The sequence below is a fragment of the Oncorhynchus nerka genome, linkage group LG19 (assembly GCF_034236695.1).
Source record: "Oncorhynchus nerka isolate Pitt River linkage group LG19, Oner_Uvic_2.0, whole genome shotgun sequence".
NCBI classification, from domain to species: domain Eukaryota; kingdom Metazoa; phylum Chordata; class Actinopteri; order Salmoniformes; family Salmonidae; genus Oncorhynchus; species Oncorhynchus nerka.
Window position 1 is genome coordinate 33,461,241 of NC_088414.1, and position 12,887 is coordinate 33,474,127.

At 46.2% G+C, this 12,887-nt stretch overlaps 1 pseudogene; it reads left to right on the top strand.

The window, feature by feature from the left end:
- LOC115146947 (pro-neuregulin-2, membrane-bound isoform-like) overlaps positions 1-12,887 on the top strand; it is a 134,914-nt pseudogene that overhangs the window by 96,695 nt on the left and 25,332 nt on the right.

Below are 12,887 nucleotides of genomic sequence, written 5' to 3' on the forward strand. Positions count from 1 at the left end.
GGTCAGTACAGGTGCATCAAAGCTGGGACTGAGAGATTGAACAGCTTCTATCTCAAGGCCATCAGACTGTTAAATAGCCATCAATAGTACATTAGAGGCTGCTGCCCTATATACATAGACTTGACATCACTGGCCACTTTAATAATGGAACATGAGTCACTTTAATAATGTTTACATATTTTGCATTGCGCATCTCATATGTATATACTGTATTCTATCCTATTCTGCTGTAGCTTAATCAATGCGGCAGGGTAGCCTAGTGGTTAGAGCATTGGACTCTAGTTCAATTGCAAGTTCAGTTGCAAGTTCAAATCCCCGAGCTGACAAGGTACAAAATCTGTCGTTCTGCCCCTGAACAGGCAGTTAACCCACTGTTCCTAGGCTGTCATTGAAAATAAGAATTAGTTCTTAACTGACTTGCCTAGTAAAATAAAAATGCCGTGCTGACATTACTCGTCCAAATTGATTGTGTGTATTGTTAGATATTACTTGTTGGATATTACTGCGCTGTTGGAGCTAGAAATACTAGATTTTCACTTCACCCGCAATAACATCTGCTAAACACGTGTATGTGACAAATAACATTTGATATGATCTAATTTGATTGTTTTATAGTGCCATCCAATGCAAAGTGCCATCCAATGTAAAGGCAGAGTTTGTTTAAGTGATGGTTCACTCCAGAATCCAGATGTTTTGAGCCCTTCTAAAGTTGTCTAATGTTGCCATGAGCCCATATCCTATAATATCTATTGTTTGATCCAGCTATATGCCTCAGTCCCAATGTTTCCATGTCTATGCTTCTATGTTACCTGATTCTCTACCAACAGGCGCTGTTGGATGCAGCTACAGTTTGTTTGCTAAGAACTGGTGGTGTGGAAATGTTGCCTTCGTGAGCATACATGTTCCTACCAGTGTTAATGTGTTTGAACACATGACACTATTGATTGTTAGATGGTACAGATAGAATAGGATGGTAGAGATCATTGAGTCCTCATGGACCTCATGGTCAACTGCCTTCTGTTCAGCAAGAGACATTCACTCTTGTTGAGTGACACTCACTTCTAACCCAATTACTTGACTGAGTAAGCCAAAACCTAGTGATGCTTTTTAGTGTAATGTTTCTGGACCACCCTATTGCATATTGTAATGTAACCTCTCTTTCAGTCCTTCACCAGTAACGTGTGTACAGACTTCACTACTGCGTTTTTCATATCATGTTGTCCCCCTCTCCTCCTCCCCAGATGTCCAGATGGATTCTTCGGCCAGCGGTGTTTGCAAACAGAGCCGCTGCGGTTGCGCATGCCCAATCCTTACAAAAGTATGTTCACATGACACCAACAGCTGAGAACAGAGTCACGTTTTCACTGGGCTTCCTCTATGGTCCTCTTCCTCCTCCTTCCTCTCAGGTCAAAGCCATGGGTGGTGCGCGGCACAACAGTGTCACCGGTGGGATCGCTTTGCTTCTACTGTCCCTGGTGTTGCTGCGGTTCTAATTCAGTTTTCTTCTTCTTTCTTTCTCTGTCTTTCTCCTTTCATTTCCTCTCTGTCTCTTGTTCATATCATCTCCTCTCGATACCCTCCATCTCTGCTCTCTTTCTCTCACTCCCTCCTCCCTCCCTCCCTTCTCCCTTCTTCCTCCCTTCCTCCTCCCTCCCACCTCCCTCTCTGTTTGTGGTTTTGTTTCTTTCCATCAGGTGTCCGAATGACTTTACTGGTGATCGCTGTCAAAACTACGTCATGGCCAGTTTCTACCGTATGTCCATTTCCTCTTCTGTCTATCTATCTGCCTGTCTGTCTGTCTATCTGCCTGCCTGCCTGCTAGCCTGCCTGCCTGCCTGCCTGTCTGTCTGTCTGTCTGTCTGTCTGTCTCTGTCTGTCTGTCTGTCTGTCTGTCTGTCTGTCTGTCTGTCTGTCTGTCTGTCTGTCTGTCTGTCTGTCTGTCTGTCTGTCTGTCTGTCTGTCTCTCCTGCCTGCCTGCCTGCCTGCCTGCCTGCCTGCCTGCCTGCCTGCCTGCCTGCCTGTCTGCCTGCCTGCCTGCCTGTCTGTCTGTCTGTCTGTCTGTCTCTCCTGCATGTGGTACAGGATGTTGACATGTGGCAGGACTCTGTGTTGTTTGGTCCTAATAGCTGTTCTCTGCCATCTGTGTGTGTTGACTCATCCCTGCGGCGATGCTCCATTCAGACCAACATCGTTCATTTGTTGATGTTCTAATTTTAAAACAAATGACCGCATTACAGAGAATTAGCATAGAGATGCATTCACTGGATCCCCTTCAACAAGTTCAGTCGGCATGTGACTTGGTACTGAATGTCCTTGACATTGATATGTACAGTAATTGCATGTGCTCTGCTAGAATGGAATACTTGGATTGCTGTGTGTGTCTCCAGTCAGGGAGAAAACCAAAGTCATTTGTGATAACATTAGTGCTGATCCATGGACAGAAATACCCTGATTATATTGCATTAGTTATCAAACAGGAATGTCAGGTGACATAACTGTTAGGAATAAGACCGATGACGCCTGATTCAGCTTAATGACATTGCCAGTTGTAATACAAATGACATTACAGTCCTAATTGACTGATTACATTAACTGGTCGTTATTCTAATTTCTCTGTATCTTTTGTGAATTTGTTATTGATAAGATAAACTACCCAGGGTACTTTTGGACTATCCATATTGCCCATGGATCATCACTAAATGCAATAGGCAAAATAAGCATGTAGGTATTGCATCACTTCATATGGAACATGCTTGTCTGAATGAAATGCATAGGCAGTATACAATGACAACACCTGCCTGGTCACATCGTGGATCAGGACATGTATGGACAATGCCATTCTTAGTTGTATTCCCTGACCACACATGTGCACACGCACATACACACACATACACACAGAGCTTACCCTGCTATTCTCCTCACTGTTTCTGCAATAACAAGTCCCAAGCTTTAACAGCAGAATGCCATTCTCACAGTAAAACAACAAACTCTGCCTGCTCTCACAGAGGTCCTCCTCAGCCCTGAGTTCCTGCCCTATAATTACATTACAGTGTAGTATTAAACAGCACTAGTGGCCTGGGGCGACAGATCTTAACCCAACACCAGCGCTCCACATTGGCAACCCCAGCAAGCATGTCCATCAACCTCACAATTACACCCAGATTAGAGATGCATGTGGAGAACTTGAGCTCGACAGCTCATCCCTCGAAGCTACTGGCTCTGATGTACAGTTAACTGCCCAAATAAAGGAAACACCAACATATAAAGTGTCTTAAAAGGGTGTTGGGCCACAACGAGCCAGAACAGCTTCAATGGACCTTGGCATAGACTCTACAAGTGTCTGAAACTTTATTGGAGGACTTTATTGGAGGAATGCAACGTAATTCTTACGCAAGAAATTCCATCATTTTGTTGATGGTGGTTTAAAACGCTGTCTCTCAGGCACCACTCCAGAATCTCACATAAGTGTTCAATTGGGTTGAGATCTGGTGACTGAGACAAAAACAAAAACAAATAAAACAAGTTTTATTGACAAGTGCACCAATACAGTGAAATGCCTTACAAGCTCTAAACCAACAATGCAGTAATCAACGATGCAGTCATTTTTATACAGGACCTTAAGCATGATAGGATGATAATTGCTTAATTAACTCAGGAACCACACCTGTGTGGAAGCACCTGCTTTCAATATACTTTGTATCCCTCATTTAGTCAAGAGTTTCCTTTATTTTGTCATTTAACTGCATGTCCACATACTGTGTGGGATCATGTATTTGTGCCCCACTCAGGGTTGCTATGTTTCCCTGTGTTTACACATCAACATGACCCCTGCGTTAACTAGTATTTATCCATGACTTTTTTCGAGGGGCAGTTTAAATCTCCAAAAGGGATTGAATCCTCCTTAAAATTTCACAAAGGGTTAAAGTGGTTGTCTAGTAGGGTTAAGGTAGGGTTATAGTGGTTATCTAGTAGGGTTAAGGTAGGGTTATAGTGGTTATCTAGTAGGGTTAAGGTAGGGTTATAGTGGTTATCTAGTAGGGTTAATGTAAGGTTATAGTGGTTATCTAGTAGGGTTAAGGTAGGGTTATAGTGGTTGTCTAGTAGGGTTATAGTGGTTATCTAGTAGGGTTAATGTAGGGTTATAGTGGTTTTCTAGTAGGGTTAATGTAGGGTTATAGTGGTTATCTAGTAGGGTTAATGTAGGGTTATAATGGTTGTCTAGTAGGGTTATAGTGGTTATCTAGTAGGGTTAAGGTAGGGTTATAGTGGTTATCTAGTAGGGTTAAGGTAGGGTTATAGTGGTTATCTAGTAGGGTTAAGGTAGGGTTATAGTGGTTATCTAGTAGGGTTAAGGTAGGGTTATAGTGGTTATCTAGTAGGGTTAAGGTAAGGTTATAGTGGTTATCTAGTAGGGTTAAGGTAGGGTTATAGTGGATGTCTAGTAGGGTTGAGGTAGGGTTATAGTGGTTATCTAGTAGGGTTAAGGTAGGGTTATAGTGGTTATCTAGTAGGGTTAAGGTAAGGTTATAGTGGATGTCTAGTAGGGTTGAGGTAGGGTTATAGTGGTTATCTAGTAGGGTTAAGGTAGGGTTATAGTGGTTATCTAGTAGGGTTAATGTAAGGTTATAGTGGTTATCTAGTAGGGTTAAGGTAGGGTTATAGTGGTTATCTAGTAGTGTTAAGGTAGGGTTATAGTGGTTGTCTAGTAGGGTTAAGGTAGGGTTATAGTGGTTATCTAGTAGGGTTAAGGTAGTGTTATAGTGGTTGCCTAGTAAGGTTAATGTAGGGTTATAGTGGTTTTCTAGTAGGGTTAATGTAGGGTTATAGTGGATGTCTAGTAGGGTTGAGGTAGGGTTATAATGGTTGTCTAGTAGGGTTATAGTGGTTGTCTAGTAGGGTTAAGGTAGGGTTATCTAGTAGGGTTATAGTGGTTATCTAGGTTATCTAGTAGGGTTAAGGTAGGGTTATAGTGGTTATCTAGTAGGGTTAAGGTAGGGTTATAGTGGTTATCTAGTAGGGTTAAGTTAGGGTTATAGTGGTTATCTAGTAGGGTTAAGTTAGGGTTATAGTGGTTATCTAGTAGGGTTAAGTTAGGGTTATAGTGGTTATCTAGTAGGGTTAAGGTAGGGTTATAGTGGTTATCTAGTAGGGTTAAGGTAGGGTTATAGTGGTTATCTAGTAGGGTTAAGGTAGGGTTATAGTGGTTCTCTAGTAGGGTTAAGGTAGGGTTATAGTGCTTATCTAGAAGGGTTAAGGTAGGGTTATAGTGGTTATCTAGTAGGGTTAAGGTAGGGTTATAATGGTTGTCTAGTAGGGTTATAGTGGTTGTCTAGTAGGGTTTATGTAGGGTTATAGTGGTTATCTAGTAGGGTTAAGGTAGGGTTATAGTGTCACGTCTAATCAAGGTGGGTGGAATCAGGCGCAGAGAGTAGATAGCGATATAAAGTTTATTCTCCGGTGAACAAAACACGGTCAACCCAAATACACATAGGGTGAAATTATCCAACACCGGATAAAAGACTAACCAGAGAATAAGAAACACAATAACACCGACAGACGAAAAATGAATGACAATAGAAACAATCCAGCACAAAACATTATATACAGACACTAATTAACTAAACAACACACAGGTGAAACCAATCAGACAAAACCAACAGATACACGAAAAAGGGATCGGTAGTGGCTAGTAGGACGGTGACGACGACCGCCGAGCACCACCCGAACGGGCAGGAGAGCCAACCTCAGCGGAAGTCGTGACAGTACCCTCCCCCCCTGACGCGCGGCTCCCGCAGCGCGCCGCCACCGTCCTCGAGGACGACCTGGAGGACGTGGTGCTGGGCGATCCGGGTGGAGGCGGTGAAAATCTATCAGGAGAGAAGGGTCCAAAATGTCCCTCACCTGAACCCAGCATCTCTCCTCCGGGCCGTACCCCTCCCAGTCCACGAGGTACTGTAGGCCCCCCACCCAGCGTCTTGAATTCAGAATGCCTCGAACTGTATACGCCGGGGGCCCCTCGATGTCCAGAGGGGGCGGAGGGACCTCAGACACCTCACCTTCTTGCAGGGGACCAGCCACCACCGGCATGAGGAGAGACACATGAAACGAGGGGTTAATACGGTAATACCTAGGAAGTTGTAACCTATAACACACCTCGTTTATTCTCCTCAGGACTTTGAACGGCCCCACACACTGCGGCCCCAGCTTCCGACAGGGCAGGCGGAGAGACAGGTTTCAGGTCGAGAGCCAGACCCTGTCCCCCGGTGCAAACACGGGGGTCTCACTGCGGTGCTCGTCAGCGCTCCTCTTCTGCCGTTCTCCCGCTAACCATAATGAGTCCTGAACGGCTTTCCAGGTGTCCTTGGTGCGCTGTACCCATTTCTCCACCGCAGGAGCCTCGGTCTGACTCTGATGCCAAGGAGCCAGGACCGGCTGGTACCCTAACACACACTCAAAAGGAGACAAGTTAGTAGAGGAGTGGCGTAAGGAGTTCTGGGCTAGTTCGGCCCATGGAACATACCTTGCCCACTCACCAGGCCGGTCCCGACAATAGGACCACAGAAACCTGCCCACATCCTGATTAACGCGCTCCACCTGCCCATTACTCTCGGGGTGAAAACCTGAGGTTAAGCTAACTGAGACCCCCAGTCTCTCCATAAACGCTCTCCACACTCTGGACGTGAATTGGGACCCCGATCAGATACGATGTCCTCAGGCACCCCATAGTGCCGGAAGACATGGGTAAACAAAGCCTCAGCAGTCTGCAGGGCCGTAGGAAGACCTGGCAACGGAATGAGACGACAGGACTTAGAAAACCGATCCACAACGACCAGGATCGTAGTACTTCCCTGGGACGGGGGAAGGTCGGTAAGAAAATCCACCGATAAATGTGTCCACGGCCGTTGTGGAACGGGGAGGGGTTGTAATTTCCCTCTAGGTAGGTGCCGAGGAGCCTTGCTCTGAGCACACACTGAGCAGGAGGAGACATAAAATCTCACGTCTTTAGCCAGTGTGGGCCACCAGTATCTCCCTCTCAGACTCTGCACTGTCCTCTTGATACCAGGATGACCCGAGGAGGGAAGAGTATGAGCCCACCTAATCAGCTTGTCCCGGACCACCCTCGGCACGTACTTGGTCCCTACTGGACAGTTAGGAGGAGCCAGCTCTGACCGTGAGGCCCTCTCTATCTCAGCATCCACCTCCCATACCACCGGTGCCACGAGACATGACGGTGGAATGATGGGAGTTGGCTCTACTGACCGTTCCTCGGTATCATAGAGGCGAGACAGTGTGTCAGCTTTGGTGTTTTGGGAGCCTGGCCGATATGTGAGGGTAAACTGGAACCTAGTAAAAAACATGGCCCATCTAGCCTGACGTGGATTTAGTCTCTTAGCTGCCCGGATGTACTCGAGATTACGATGGTCAGTCCAGATGAGAAAAGGGTATTTAGCCCCCTCAAGCCAATGTCTCCACACCTTCAGAGCCTTGACTACAGCTAACAACTCCCGGTCCCCCACATCATAGTTTCGCTCCGCTGGGCTGAGCTTGCTCGAAAAGAAAGCACACGGGCGGAGTTTGGATGGCACGCCCGAGCGTTGGGACAGCACGGCTCCAACCCCAGCTCGGACGCATCCACCTCCACTATGAACGCTAAAGAGGGGTCCGGATGCGCCAACACGGGCGCATTGGTGAACAGCTCCTTCAGACAACTGAAAGCTCTGCCCACCTCTGCTGACCAGCGCAAGCGCACCGGTCCTCCCTTCAGCAGTGAGATGATGGGAGCAGCCACCTGACCAAAACCCCGGATAAACCTCCGGTAGTAATTGGTAAACCCTAAAAACCGCTGCGCTTCTTTCACTGTGGTCGGAGTCGGCCAATTACGCACGGCTGTAACGCGATCATTCTCCATTACCACCCCAGAGGTGGAAATACGATACCCCAGGAATGAAACGGACTGTTTGAAAAACTCACATTTCTCCGCCTTTGCAATACAGGTCATGCTCCAGTAGTCGCCCAAGTACCTTACGCACCAGAGACACATGCTCCGAGCGTGTGGCAGAATAGATCAAGATGTCATCAATGTATACTACCACTCCCTGCCCGAGCAGGTCTCGGAGAATCTCATCTACGGAGGATTGGAAAACGGCTGGAGCATTCTTCAACCCGTATGGCATGACGCAGTACTCATAATGACCAGAAGTAGTACTAAATGCGGTTTTCCACTCATCTCCTCCCCGGATACGTACCAGATTATACTCGCTCCTCAGGTCCAGTTTTGTGAAGAATCGCGCCCCGTGAAATGATTCCATTGCCGTAGCGATGAGAGGTAGTGGGTAACTAAACCCCACTGTGATGAAATTTAGACCTCTATAATCAATACACAGACGCAGACCTCCATCCTTCTTCTTCACAAAAAAGAAGCTTGAGGAGACGGGTGATATGGAGGGCTGAATGTACCCCTGTCCCAGCGATTCGGAAACATATGTTTCCATCGCAACTGTCTCCTCCTGGGACAATGGATACACGTGACTCCTAGGAAGTGCAGCGTTTTCCAGAAGGTTTATCGCGCAGTCCTCTCGATGATGAGGTGGTAATTGGGTCGCCCTCCCTTTACTGAAGGCGATAGCCAAATCGGCATATTCAGAGGGAATGCGCACGGTGGAAACTTGGTCTGGACTCTCCACCGTAGTCGCACCAACGGCAACTCCTATACACCTACCTGAACAGTCCTCTGACCACCCCTTAAGAGCCCCCTGTCGCCAGAAAATCACCGGGTTGTGTTGAGCTAACCAGGGAACCCCCAACACCACTGGAAACGCAGGTGAATCTATAAGGAACAGGCTAATCTGCTCCTTATGATCACCCTGCGTTACCATGTCCAGCGGCACCGTAGCCTCCCTAATTACTCCTGACCCTAATGGTCGGCTATCTAAGGAGTGCACGGGGAAAGGTCGATCTAACGACACCAGGGGAATCCCTAGCCTTAACGCAAGCCCACGATCCATAAAATTCCCAGCTGCGCCTGAATCGACTAGCGCCTTATGCTGTAGAGAGGGGGAAAACCCAGGGAAAGAAATCAATACAAACACATGACCGACAGGAAGCTCTGAATGAGTTTGGTGCTTACTCACCTGGGGTGATCGAGCAGTGTTCCGCCTGTCCTCCCGACTCCTAGACGAGTTCCTCCAGCACCGGTCGGACGTGTGCCCTCGTCGACCACAACTGGTGCAGGAGGACACTCCTCCTCCGGTCCCCCTCGAAGCCGTACCTCCTACTTCCATAGGTATAGGAACAGGGGGGCTGGGGATTGGAAACGACAGGACCTGATCCGAACGCCCGCGAGCAGCCAGCAGGTTGTCGAGACGGATAGCCAGATCGATAAGTCCATCCAGTGTGAACGTGGTGTCCCGACATGCCAGCTCCCTGCGGACGTCCTCCCTGAGACTACATCTAAAATGATCAATCAAGGCCCTGTCGTTCCATCCTGCTCCTGTTGCCAAAGTCCTAAACTCTAGGGCAAAATCCTGTACGCTCCTCTTCTCCTGGCGCAGGTGAAACAGCCGTTCACCCGCCGCCCGACCCTCGGGTGGATGGTCAAAAACCGCTCGGAATCGGCGGGTGAACTCTGGGTAATTAACCTTAGTCGAGTCCGGACCATTCCACACTGCGTTGGCCCACTCGAGGGCTCGCCCAGTCAAGCAGGAGACGAGAGCGCACACTCTCTCCTCTCCAGAGGGAGCAGGACGCAAGGTAGCCAGGTATAGTTCCAGCTGAAGGAAGAAACCCTGGCACCCAGCCGCCGATCCGTCAAACTCCCGTGGGAGTGTCAGCCGAAGAGCCCCAGAGCCAGATGTGGTCGCAGAAACAGGAGGTGCTGGAGAAGGGGTTGCTAGAGATGAGGTGGGGAGGCCACTCCTCTCCCATCGATCCATTCTCTCCATCATTTGCTCCATAGCAGAACCAATCCGGTGAAGCACGCTGGTATGATGGAGGACCCTCTCTTCCATCGATGGGAGAGGGGACGCTGCTGTTCCTGCTGATTCCATGGTGGTTGCGGGATTCTGTCACGTCTAATCAAGGTGGGTGGAATCAGGCGCAGAGAGTAGATAGCGATATAAAGTTTATTCTCCGGTGAACAAAACACGGTCAACCCAAATACACACAGGGTGAAATTATCCAACACCGGATAAAAGACTAACCAGAGAATAAGAAACACAATAACACCGACAGACGAAAAATGAATGACAAAAGAAACAATCCCGCACAAAATAAGGGCGGGACAACCTACATTATATACAGACACTAATTAACTAAACAACACACAGGTGAAACCAATCAGACAAAACCAACAGATACACGAAAAAGGGATCGGTAGTGGCTAGTAGGATGGTGACGACGACCGCCGAGCACCGCCCGAACGGGCAGGAGAGCCAACCTCAGCGGAAGTCGTGACATATAGTGGTTATCTAGTAGGGTTAAAGTAGGGTTATAGTGGTTATCTAGTATGGTTAAGGTAGGGTTATAGTGGTTGTTTAGTAGGGTTAAGGTAGGGTTATAGTGGTTGTCTAGTAGGGTTAATTATAGTGGTTGTCTAGTAGGGTTAAGGTAGGGTTATAATGGTTGTCTAGTAGGGTTATAGTGGTTGTCTAGTAGGGTTAAGGTAGGGTTATCTAGTAGGGTAATAGTGGTTATCTAGGTTATCTAGTAGGGTTAAGGTAGGGTTATAGTGGTTATCTAGTAGGGTTAAGGTAGGGTTATAGTGGTTATCTAGTAGGGTTAAGGTAGGGTCATAGTGGTTGTCTAGTAGGGTTAAGGTAGGGTTATAGTGGTTATCTAGTAGGGTTAAGGTAGGGTTATAGTGGTTCTCTAGTAGGGTTAAGGTAGGGTTATAGTGCTTATCTAGTAGGGTTAAGGTAGGGTTATAGTGGTTATCTAGTAGGGTTAAGGAAGGGTTATAATGGTTGTCTAGTAGGGTTATAGTGGTTGTCTAGTAGGGTTAATGTAGGGTTATAGTGGTTATCTAGTAGGGTTAAGGTAGGGTTATAGTGGTTATCTAGTAGGGTTATGGTAGGGTTATAGTGGTTATCTAGTATGGTTAAGGTAGGGTTATAGTGGTTATCTAGTATGGTTAAGGTAGGGTTATAGTGGTTGTTTAGTAGGGTTAAGGTAGGGTTATAGTGGTTGTCTAGTAGGGTTAAGGTAGAGTTATGGTGGTTGTCTAGTAGGGTTAATTATAGTGGTTGTCTAGTAGGGTTAAGGTAGGGTTATAATGGTTGTCTAGTAGGGTTATAGTGGTTGTCTAGTAGGGTTAAGGTAGGGTTATCTAGTAGGGTTATAGTGGTAATCTAGGTTATCTAGTAGGGTTAAGGTAGGGTTATAGTGGTTATCTAGTAGGGTTAAGGTAGTGTTATAGTGGTTGTCTAGTAGGGTTAAGGTAGGGTTATAGTGGTTATCTAGTAGGGTTAAGGTAGGGTTATGGTGGTTATCTAGTAGGGTTAAGGTAGGGTCATAGTGGTTGTCTAGTAGGGTTAAGGTAGGGTTATAGTGGTTATCTAGTAGGGTTAAGGTAGGGTTATAGTGGTTCTCTAGTAGGGTTAAGGTAGGGTTATAGTGCTTATCTAGTAGGGTTAAGGTAGGGTTATAGTGGTTATCTAGTAGGGTTAAGGAAGGGTTATACTGGTTGTCTAGTAGGGTTATAGTGGTTGTCTAGTAGGGTTAATGTAGGGTTATAGTGGTTATCTAGTAGGGTTAAGGTAGGGTTATAGTGGTTATCTAGTAGGGTTAAGGTAGGGTTATAGTGGTTATCTAGTATGGTTAAGGTAGGGTTATAGTGGTTGTTTAGTAGGGTTAAGGTAGGGTTATAGTGGTTGTCTAGTAGGGTTAAGGTAGGGTTATGGTGGTTGTCTAATAGGGTTAATTATAGTGGTTGTCTAGTAGGGTTAAGGTAGGGTTATAATGGTTGTCTAGTAGGGTTATAGTGGTTGTCTAGTAGGGTTAAGGTAGGGTTATCTAGTAGGGTTATAGTGGTAATCTAGATTATCTAGTAGGGTTAAGGTAGGGTTATAGTGGTTATCTAGTAGGGTTAAGGTAGTGTTATAGTGGTTGTCTAGTAGGGTTAAGGTAGGGTTATAGTGGTTGTCTAGTACGGTTAAGGTAGGGTTATAGTGCTTATCTAGTAGGGTTAAGGTAGTGTTATAGTGGTTGTCTAGTAGGGTTAAGGTAGGGTTATAGTGGTTATCTAGTACGGTTAAGGTAGGGTTATAGTGGTTGTCTAGTAGGGTTAAGGTAGGGTTATAGTGGTTATCTAGTAGGGTTAAGGTAGGGTTATAGTGTTTATCTAGTAGGGTTAAGGTAGGGTTATAGTGGTTATCTAGTAGGGTTAAGGTAGGGTCATAGTGGTTGTCTAGTAGGGGTAAGGTAGGGTTATAGTGGTTATCTAGTAGGGTTAAGGTAGGGTTATAGTGGTTCTCTAGTAGGGTTAAGGTAGGGTTATAGTGCTTATCTAGTAGGGTTAAGGTAGGGTTATAGTGCTTATCTAGTAGGGTTAAGGTAGGGTTATAGTGCTTATCTAGTAGGGTTAAGGTAGGGTTATAGTGCTTATCTAGTAGGGTTAAGGTAGGGTTATAGTGGTTATCTAGTAGGGTTAAGGTAGGGTTATAATGGTTGTCTAGTAGGGTTATAGTGGTTGTCTAGTAGGGTTAATGTAGGCTTATAGTGGTTATCTAGTAGGGTTAAGGTAGGGTTATAGTGGTTATCTAGTAGGGTTATGGTAGGGTTATAGTGGTTATCTAGTATGGTTAAGGTAGGGTTATAGTGGTTATCTAGTATGGTTAATTATAGTGGTTGTCTAGTAGGGTTAAGGTAGGGTTATAATGGTTGTCTAGTAG